This window comes from Streptopelia decaocto, assembly GCF_964273445.1.
Source record: "Streptopelia decaocto genome assembly, chromosome: 1".
In the NCBI taxonomy this organism is placed as follows: domain Eukaryota; kingdom Metazoa; phylum Chordata; class Aves; order Columbiformes; family Columbidae; genus Streptopelia; species Streptopelia decaocto.
In genome coordinates, this window is record NC_138663.1 from 36,403,729 (window position 1) to 36,413,714 (window position 9,986).

The window sequence follows — 9,986 nt, forward strand, 5'->3', positions numbered from 1 at the left end:
TACAGGAAGTGTAGATAGTGCTGCTCCGAAGGGCTCTAGTGGGCTCTCACCCCTGGCAAAAACTGTGCAGCCTTCTGCCTTACCCAGTCCTTCAGGTATGGAGGAGGCTGTGTCTTGGAGTATCGTATGTCCCATGTACACACCACGTACGCGTCCTTTAGCCCTCTGGCTTGCAGTAGACAAGGATACGTTTTCCTTTCCCTGCATAGAAAACAACTTTTCAGCCTTTTCATTACTGCTGCTACACTCTAAAATGCAGTGATTTTATTCACCTGCTAGCTCCTGTTCTTTATGGTGGGAGAACATATATAATCTAGTGCTGGTGAAAAGTCCCCATTTGCCATCCCATGGTTGGAGAACCATTTGGCCACATTGCTGGGTTTCATGGTGAACCTGGGAGAGGTTTCAGCACAGAACCCCACAGGGGTGCTCACTCCTCCAGCTGCTCCTTGGCCATGGCTACCATCCTGCTGCACTTCTTGGGACAATCTGGTGCTATCCCGAGTGAAGTGACAGTTGAGGTGTGTGGTTTGCTTTTGATTTATGTCACTGAGCCTTTGTTTAACAGATGATATTTGAAAATGAAGGTGGGACAGAGAGGTCGGTCTTTTCCTATTGTTTTGTTCTGGCTTAATGAGATGTAAAAACCCCATACTGTCCTCTGCTGAGATATAAAATTTCTGTTATGATATATATTCTCACAGTTACGCTCACTTTGAGGAGGTCTATTTTTACAGTCACTCTTGGAATGGAAATACTTTGGCTGTGAAAAGAAAATCTTTTTTATTTATCATTTAAGTTAATGCACTGTTTGTTCTGACAGGATGTATAATGCACGGATATGAAAATAGACCTTAAAAAGAATATTTTTTCTTTTATGATCAAATGTTCTGTAGCGAAAGCTTCAAGTGTCATGTTGGATTATATATCTTCCAGCGATGTTTTCTCAGAGTGATTACAGCTTACAATGTTTTTCCTTCTCCTCCATGACAAGCTCCATTTTTGTGGGGCATAGTACTTCAAGTCGCTCTCTTAAATTGCTGTTTAAGTAGCAGAGGAGGTATTCAACATTTATGACCTTGCATGAATATAATATTTACAAGCTGTAAAGTAGCATGGAGATGAAAGAACAGCCAAAGCGCGGAAGGATTGCTGCAAGAACCTGCCTTCTTTCCCAGTTTGGAGGGGCACCAGTGAGCCAGACTGATGAACAGATCCGGCTGAAAAATTGGCTGAGGGCAACAAAAGCCGTGGCTGCGCCAGGACAGCTTGGGGTGTGCAGGAATGTGTGGCCGCTGCCCTCACAGCTCAGAGCTGCTAAATCTGCTCTGTGGCCAGACCTCAATCTGCACCCTCAGTCACGGGCTCCTCTGTGAGGAAGCGAACACAGAAGAAGAAGATGTCCCCTGCTTTGGGAAGCCAGCAGACACAGCTGCGCTCGATGGGCGCTTTAGAAAGCGTGTCTGAACTGGCCTTGAAAGCTGCAGCAGATACTTCTAGGGCTACAGCCGGGTTTGTGGCCACTGTGGTGGCCTCTGCTGAAAATGCTACAGTCCCCTTCGGATACCCACTTGTGAAGCAGAACTTGCAACTGAAATTGCAATTGCAAGTACCTTTCTAAGATTTTAAGCATTTTGTAACAGTGCCGAAGGGTTCCCAGGTCACTCTGTTTTTCCAGAGGCCACAAGTGGTGGGAGCTTTCATCTTATGTCATCTAAAATGAAGACGCGACAGCATCTTCCAGATACTCCACTGCTGATAAAGAGGGAGCTCCGTGCTAAATTGTCATCATGATTCTGATTCACAAAGACATGAATATTATATTTATTTAAATTGCCCTGTTTGAGTGTTGGCTGAAGTCAGTTCTTCAGTGGATTGTTGCCCTCAGACAAGATCAGAGTCAGAGGTGCTGAATTTGCTGATAAGAATTAAAAGGCATGAGAAATTCCCACTAGGATAGGCAAGTAGTCAAAAGGCACATCAAAGGAGTAATTTTTAAGTATTTAGGTGCAGACTTTTCTGTCTAACCGAACACTCTGTGATGCCTTTATGGGTGCAGAGGTTTTCTGAGTGTCTCTGTCCTGCCATCCCCACAGGGACGGAGAAGATGCCCAAGCTGAGCTTCAGCAGAGGCTGCACTTTTCTTTTGTCATTTCACAGTGGGGCTGTTGTTGTCTTTTGTACACTTCTTGGTACACATCATGAAGTGAGGTGAGATCACTGGAGCGAATAAAGCACTACTGAGATAAGCTCTTTCTGCCTTTCGTGAGATTTTCGTTTGTAATTTGCAAATTTGTTTTTAGGATTCTCTTAAAAAAGAAAAAAAAAAGAAAAAGACTTTTGTGTAACTCTGGGCAGAAAGATCAGAATGGAAAAAAAGAGTTCAAGGAGACAAATGATCATCTGTTTCAATGCAGTGCACAAGGTGCACATTATTCGAACAACTTATTTCTTTGGGAAAAAAAATAGGGCAGCGCTGATATTTCTGGACCTCAGCCTAGGAAGAAAGCCAAGTGTAAAGAAATACCTCTGAAAAAGATGCTTTGTAGTATCTGAGCTCTTGCTGTTGTTTTGGATTCCTTTTCAAGAGAGACTTAATTTGTTTAGCAGTCCAGACTTGCTCTGCCATTCACCTTTTCACCTGTGTCGTTTGGGATAAAACCCTGATGATGCTGTGCAGTGAAATGACGTACAGTAAAGAGTGGGTTTTCTTTGCTAGCATTTGATTTTTCTTTCAATCTGAGAGTACTCAGTAGCGATAACTATCAGTTTCTTATATCATATTGATGAATTCATGATGTGTAGCATTATGTAGTGTAGTATCCCTGGAGTAGTTCCATTGTTTCATTATATCATTTGGCATTTGAAAAATGAAGCATTTCTCATACTTGTAGATGAAAATCTGCGGTGTCAGGTTTTGGAATACTATTTCTGAACAGGTTTATTTTCCCTATAGTCTGGCCAACAGGCTGGGTGTACATAGGTGGCGGGGGTGTGACAGGGATTATTTTGTGCACTACTTGTTCCGGACTTCCTAGTTTGTTGCTATAACTTTTCTTTTACCTTGCATTTTGACACTTTCATTTCTGATGCACTTTTTCATTGAACCAAACAGAAATGTCGCTAGACCTTTTCTGAAGTTTTTTTCTTCATTTAAGAGATTATAGAGAAATTATAGGTCCTACATGACTTTTGGTTCAATTTTTCTGAAGACATTTAGGGAGATGGTATTAAGAGTTACCACGAAAAACGGGTTGTTCCTTTCCAGTTTTAGTGATGGGACATGATTGGGAATTCATGGATGCTATTGTTAAAAGCATGACCTTGATGAACTGATATTTATTACTCTTGCCAACTGTACTTTGCCCATGCAACAACGTATGTGTTGGTATATGTATTGGGTTTTCGTGGCAAGGCTGGTGGGAAGACATAATACTGTAAGGATCTTGCAAAGCAAACAGAGACTCACAAGTATTTGTTAAGTGGCCTCTAAAAAGTTGCCTTCTAAAGGGAAGAACAGAATATTTCTGTCAGATTTCTGATGGTTGGAGTCCTTTATAAAGCTGCAATCGATGACCATCAGCTCAGTGCTTATCCTTTAAATGCTAGTTGGGAGTTGTGTCCCTCAGCCTGTTTCCTCCTTGCCTGCAGTATTACTTTCTATACCTGTGGCATTACACCTGTAACATTACCTGGTGTAGTGTGACCTGTGCACAGGCGGACACCCCTGGCCCGGCACAGAAGCCTCTCTGGTTGCAAGGTGCTCTGCAGAGGGGCAGAAGCCCATGGGATTAGATGGGACTCCAAATATCCTCTTCCTCTCAAATTTACCAGGCAATCATTTCAGCTTTGTTCACTGAATCATTGTTACATCTTTTTTAGATATTTTTCTGACTTCGTTTTTTTGAGCAACCTTCCCTTGTAAAGCAGTTTAGGGCCTATGAAATGGGTATTCTGGAAGTGCAGGGTAGCCTTTGGTGGGGTGCCTCATTTCATTTTTATTGGGTGTTTTGGACAATGGGTCTGAATATTCATTGGTTGACTCCTGGTTTAGTGCAGCTGAAGAATGGAAGTGTTACATTTCTTATGTGACATAGCTCTCTTACTACAGGGCTTTTTGAGTATGTGTAAAAACAAACAAAACCCAAACAAAAAACCCAAGCCACTTATCCCCTTAGAACAAATCGGGGTGTGTTATCTAAATGCATCCTAGTTAACAGGAATGGTAAAGAAGTAGATTCCCCTTTACAGAAATGATGGTAAAATATGGATGGAAGGACAAATACAGGGATTAGTGTTTGGTTTTTTTTTTTTTTTCCTTCAAAAGGATATTTTTTTGACAAACAATTTGTGTAAGATACTTTTTCATGTTTTTAAAGATGAGGGTAGACATTGTCCGCTATCTCTGCAGCAGGAGTGCGTTCATATTTAATCTCATGTAATGAGGGGGTTAAGTTGCTAAAGCTCCTTCTAGAGTTACGGACTGAATTACCAAAACCACTCAAGCTCGAAGGAGCTTCTGAAAGTTTTATCAAGAGTGAGAACTGTGGGGTGGATAAGACATAGCAGTGGTGGGAGGCTGCTTCCCTTTCCCATTCTTTCTGCAGAGAGTTAGGGATGCTCTGTTCTCAAATTTTTCTTTATTTTATTTTAAATCCAAAAGTAGCGAAGTTTCTCAGAATCGGTAGGGGTTGGAGCAGCAGCAGGCAACAGGGTTTGGGTTTTGCAGAGGGAGCAAGCCCCGGGTTCCCTCTTCAGTTTGAAGGGGCGCAGGAGCTGCCCCCGCAATGGGGCCTTTGCTGGAGCTTGTGGGGCTGGAGGAGGCTGTGCCCAGTGCAGGGAGGAAGGAAAAGGTGTAGAAATGGAGACTGAGAAGTGGCTTTGATAGAGTTTGCTCTTCAAGGGTAGTTCCTGCTGGCTTCCTCAGTTTCTCTGCACCTCCTGGGGTGTTCCTGTGGTCTCCGCAGCTGCAGCAAGGCTCCCACTGCTGCAAAGCTGAGCCCTTTCACCCCTGTGTGCAGAGAACAGTGACTCCTCACCCAGTTCTTTGGTTATTGTGGGTCCCACTTTCCTAGCGCTGACATTCCTTTCCTGTGTGAGGACCATCTTCCACCCCTAATCCGTACACTGTCATATGTGGAAGCTTTCACCCCTTTTCTGAGCATCTCTTTCTTCATTCTCATTTTCACCATACAATTAATTATTAATTACAGTGTTCTTCAAGTTTGGGTGTCTCACATACAACCCTGAGAGACTAAAGAGAACACAAGCAGTTGTTATTCAGGCTGCATAGCAGTGAAAAAAAGACACAGCCAAACATCTCCCCATCACATTCAGATGCCAGCGCTGAACGGCTCTGAAAATGCTGCGAGGTTTTCCTGCTTGTCTTCCTCCCGTGCTTTGGAGCCGCTGTGCAGGGAGCTCCTGCAGAGGCTGTGGTGAGTGGGCAGGAGCCCTCGCTGCCCAGGGCATCTTGCTGAGGAGACACCCTGTGCTTCATTTCACAGGGGGTACAAGGAGGCCGGATGCCATAAGTCTTGGTTTTGAACAAATAGGTATTTGAGAGCTGGGAGTAGAAAAGAGCCTGTTAATGAAAAAGTGATAAACCAGGTATTTCTGCAGGCAGTGTTCAGAACCTAGGACATCTTCAAGATGTGTAATAAAACATCAAAGCAGTGATCTGTTTACAAAAACAAAGAAGCTCTTACCAATAAAACCGTTGCCATTACTTACCAGCGTGATACATCCTGGTGGTCTGCTTGCTGAGTGTCTCCTTGGGGAACCAAGCAAGCAGACCACCATCCACCAGGATGGTGGTTCCCCAAGGAGACACTTGACCTTGTCACATGAAATCCTTGGAGAGCTTGCTGTATCTTGATGCCCATTTTATACAGTCCTACCACACTCAAAGTTCAACAGGTGGTCAGCACTGCTTGGCTTCAGCTTGGGGCATTGTGGGGAGCAACAATACAGGTGCCTTTTCAATTACACTGTGTTGTGTTGATTGTATGCTGTTTACATATTGCTAATATCTGTGCTTTTAATACACCAAGGGAAAAGATAATACTGATTTTTTTTTACTGGATAATGTATTTTTTGGTAAATTGATAACATAGCTCTTTGCTAAGGTTTGTTGGTCTTTGGTTTTGTTTTATTTTTTTTTTTCCTGAAGTATTTTATTGGTTGTTGTTTTGGTTTGTTTTTTTGCATTTGCTATCAGGAATAGGAGCTGCCAGCCACGCTGAGTCCTTAACAGTATGCTTGCATGAGAAGGAACAGCCACTGGTCTGAAGTGCTATGAGGGAAACAGACACAGATGAAAGCGCTGGGAGTTAAAATGTCTTTTTCAAGGTTAGCCTGGAGGTCACTGGCCAAGCCAGCACTAGAGCTCAGCTCTTGTCCAGTGCTCATAGTCATCTCTTCCTTCACTTGCTGAACAGCGCTGACCAGAAACCTCCAGCATGACTGGATGGATCTCTTTATCCATGCAGTTAAATGCAGGTCAGTGGTGTGCATAGCAGAAAGGAAATAATGATGCTGTTTCTGGCCTGGTGGCTTTATGAGCTGTTAGATGTGTCTGTTTCCTCCACACTGTACCGAGTACTGATGAATGCCTTTATGATTTTGCCCAGTAAAGAAAGAGCATGTCATGTATAGTAGCTTGGGTACAATGGCCTGACAGTGAGTGTAGGAGCTTGGAAGAAAGTATAAAGGGCTAGAATGAAAGTTAAGCTCTGCAAGCTCTCTTTTGTGTGTTTTTCTCTTACATGACAGTTTGAAATATTACTCTATTATCTAGTAGCTGCCATGGCTAAAATAAGAAACAGCCTGCTCGTTTAAGGGATAATAGGTGTACAAGGTGCACCCTTGTTAATCTTCAAGTGCAAACTGTGCATCAACATCCATACAACATGCAGAGATCTAAAGAAGGATGCTCACAGCTTTCTTGTACCCTAAAGTATAGTCAGGCTACATTTGTCTTAAGCAGACCAGATTTCAATGAATAAACTTATTGTTTCAGCAATGTTTAACACATATTTTTGTTTTTCTTACCCAATCTGATTTCCCTTAGCAATAGTTCCGTGCAAGCTCTCACTGAGATGTCTACTAATTTTGGCACAGTCACCCGAAGCCCACAGGCAAGTTGGTCTATCATCCACTGAGTCAAATCCTATGTGTCAAACCATGTTACAAGGCAACTCAGTATCTTCTCTCCAGTTTTAGCCTTGAGTTTTATTTTCCCTGTACTCTAAAGCATAACTGTGTATGTGCAAAAGTGGCTTTCCTGAAGACTGTTCAATCATTTTCCCAAGTTTACCACTACTAGTGTAGTATCTACTACCTAGCTAAAATTAACACTAATTTCTTATTTTCATGCTACACTACTGTTCTGTGCATTTAACTTTTAAAATTAATATTCAACTTTAATTTTGATGCATAAATCTACATACATATATACAGTAAGCCTGTAGTCAAACTACATTAAAAATGACAAAGTGCATCACATAGTACTGCAGCGGTCTCTAGGAAGCAGCATGTTATCATCTTCCTGATGCCCAGGTGGACCAGCACAGCCATGTCCTCTCTTGCACACCATCACCACGGTGCTGTGCTGGTCCTGCCTGCCTCTGCACATTTCCGGCATCTGGAAGAGGACATGAAGCAAATTACAACAAATTGCACAGGTTGAAGTATTCAAAACAAAACAGGAAACAGCTGTATGATATGAAAAAGATACTGAAAAGAAGCAAGCAGAAATATTGCTGAAATACACAAAGATATATTATTTTTCACATAACGATGTATGAAAATATTTAGTGACAGTGTAATATATTGTAGAGCAGAGTAAGAATTAACCAGATGCAAACAAATGCTCTTTGGCACTGTGATTTTCTTCCTCAAAATCCAGGATGTGCTTTATTTTAGCTATTTGCTCAGAAGAAACCTTCCTACTCTTTTTTAAGGGGAGAAATCTAGTTATTCTGCAGCAGATAGCCTGTAGAAGTAAGCAATTAATCTCAGGGGACACTGAGACATGATTGATAGGCTGAATTTGTGTTATGTACTTTATGTACTAGGACAGAACTTCTGGGTGTTTATGTCGGAGCCCTGATACGAGACCTGCAGGGGTTGGTTGTTCTGGGTTCAGTCTCTTTGGGTTCTGTGCTCCGTCCCTGGTGGAGATGACATACCTGCACAACCTCAGGGATTTCCATTTAAGATGTGCTCACTATGCCGTGGAGGAGTCCAGACAGCATTTCTTGTCCCTACGCCTGCTCTGAGGCAGCACCCAGCAGGACTAAGACTCTCCCAGCCTCTGATCTGCTTTCCATGGTGGCACCCTGGCTTCTCCAGAAACCCTGCAGGACACAGTTCACCTCATGGATTTTGCAGCTTCACTGCAAGACGGGAATAAATATGCCCAAGAGGCACTGGTCTTTCTCCACTGTGAAGGGAGCCATGACAACGAGCTCAACTGCAGGCGTCTGTGTTCAATTAGACCAAGCCCAACTATCTGCTCATATAGAGCAGCTTCCGCAGCCCATAAAAAGGGGTTGAAACTGCTTGTGTTCCTTCAATGTTAATTTGCTCCCTTTGTATTTTGGATGAGATTAATCCAAATTTCATGCTGTTTTACCTAAGAAGTTGTTCTAATAATAGAAATTTGTCTAGACTAGAAGATTTTTTGCAGAAAGCAATGTTGGATGGGAGTTTCTAGAGGTATAGATCTGATAGTGGTATAGTTGGATGTGCAGCAAGGTTTGGGTTGTGTGACCTTTTTATAATATTTTTGTCTCCTAGCATAACTGTTATCCATAGTGCATTGTGTAAGTTTTTCAACATTTTTCCATTTCTGTCAGTTTTCTTTATTTTCATATCACATTTATTATCAACCAGTGTATTGGGAACCTCGATGACAGAGAATTAAATGTGAAATACTTTTGGTGTCACAGCTAAAAAGGTGTCTATACAATTCTATTTTAACTTTATTTATCTGAAAAGTAACAGATAATTAAATCTAATAAAAAATGTGTTTTACATCAGTTTGAGTACTTTGGTTCTTCAATTTCCATCTTCTAAACGGAGGCAAGGTTTTGGAAGCTGCAGATTGCAAATCACTGGTTATTTTTTAATCCCTTCTTTTTGTGTATGTGCAGCTGCTGAGAATCAAAAGTTTTTTTAGAAAGCTCACAAATATAGCTACTTATTTGGCTTAGGGAGGGATGAACAGCTGAGCTGGAAATCAGAAGTATTATGCTAGTTTTGCTGTACTAAGCTTGAATGCAGCAGTTTTTTGTTTTCTTTACTTTTAGTAGTTGTATTGTGTTCTTTATAAGCTTCCTAGCAACTGCATGGCTTTTTCACACATGATGATGTTATAAATTATGTTTCGGTACAAAATCAGTGATACAGTGTCTTGACAGTGTCATGCAAATGCAGTAGTGCTGAAACCCAGGGACTAGTTAGGCAGGACCATCCCTGGCTGCTTGGATAAAATTTACTCTGACACACAGTTTAACAAGATTTAAGGGAGGTCACATCTTTTGTTTATAATTTATAGATAAATATGTTTCACACATTCAAGTCTGTCCAGTGTTTAGCTATGGTGTTTCTCTGTATAACCTGGTTCTGGATTGCTAAGATCTTTTAGTCCATTTCAGATCTCAGTCAGTGAAGGCAGGTGATCCATGGAGGTCTGGAAGTCTCTTCTCCCTTTCTGGAATATCCTTGTGAAGACTCGTTTGTGAATCCCCCTCCACACTGAGCTATGCCTGTTGGTGTGACATGCAGCGTAGTGTCACATAGCCACTCTGTGACAGGTTGGAAAGACACCACCTTGTTTTCCAAGTACATTATTGTCTACAAAGAAAGCAAAAACTCATTTTGTGCTCAGCTAATAGGGACATTTGCTAATGCAGGCAAACAGATATTCCTTAATCCATTGGGCTTTTCCTACGCACAGCTCCCACTGTGAATAGGTACGT